Here is a 1,443-nt window from a genome sequence, read left to right on the forward strand (position 1 = left end):
TAACACCTCAGTCAGGGCTGCAAGTGCAACCCACAAAAAAGAGACAGTTATAAAACTGTGAGACCACTAACCGACAGTAAACAATATCAGATGTCAACCAGAAAGCTTGCAGTTTTCTTTTTTATTGTTAAAGTGTGATCAAATATGCGACTTTACAGATTGTGCGAACCTTATGTAGTTTATTTACTTTGACAGGCCCACTAAATATGGCTGGTGCCAGCCATGTTGAGATCACCTGATGCTAAGTTTATCTCAGTAACTCCACTATAATCAGACACTTTCAGCTGTTGAATAAATTAAATATGGAAGTGAAACGTGTGCGAATAGAGTATTTGTACAACCAAAAAATATTTAGAAAATATATAAATTTATACTTTTTATGTATTTTTTTAATATATATGTAATTTTTTTATATAAATGCATTTAATATTTAATATTATAAATAATATAGAAATAAATTAAAATTTTAAATGCATAAGTATTTTAATGAATACTTATATGTAAATGCAACTTGTTTATTGCTTTTTATTATTTTGTTTATTATTATTTATTTTTTCATATTTTTATTGTTCTATTTTAATTTTAGTATTTTAATTAATATGCTTTAAGGGTCCTGAGGGAGCTGGAAGACAGAGTATGGGTAAACACGGTCAGACTGGTGGATCAACCTTTAAAGAAGAAAGCCTGCTGCAAGTGACCACACACACACACACATACCAAAAAACACACAGGTGAAATCACTTTAAGCTTTACGTATCATTGTCAAACCCCGTTATACTCAATGTAAATAATTTAATGTTGGCTGAAAGAGGACACATTCACTTATATTTTTATCAAACATTAATAGTGTTAAGTGTAAAAAGGTTTTTCATGTCCATTTGTCAAAGAGCATTGTATATCTGTGCACATCTGATGTATGTCTCCAATTGTAGATGGAGACATGTAGTATATTATAGATTCTCAGACCAGTTTATCACCTCATTTAAATGATCTTTGTACATATTCTATTTGTTAAAGATACCAATTGTCAATCACAATACATTTATTGAGAAAATGTGTTCAGTCAAGCTGCATGTGACCAACTTATCCGTTATCCCATACAACCAAGTGAGTGAGAGCAAAGTAATTCAGGAGAAAATGTGATTGTTTGTTACTTCCCATTTATTTAGCAATGCAATCGCCTCATTCAACCCACCTGAAGTCTTGCTAGCATCATGAAACCTGGATTTCAAACGTGCCAGGAAAACCTCATTGCATGAACAAGAAGTGTTTCAGTTACCATTCGCAGAGACCGTTCAGTTGACGACAACAACATGAAGCACCGAAATCTTCAAATATATTATTGAGGGAAGAACATTGGCTGGATTCATAATCAAACATTTTGAGCCTCATTCGTTGTGTCTTCATCTGAACTGCTCTGGGATCATTTTACACAAAAGTTGT

The sequence above is a fragment of the Sinocyclocheilus grahami genome, unplaced genomic scaffold (genome assembly GCF_001515645.1).
Source record: "Sinocyclocheilus grahami isolate Dianchi unplaced genomic scaffold, SAMN03320097.WGS_v1.1 scaffold10011.1, whole genome shotgun sequence".
Taxonomy (NCBI): Eukaryota; Metazoa; Chordata; class Actinopteri; order Cypriniformes; family Cyprinidae; genus Sinocyclocheilus; species Sinocyclocheilus grahami.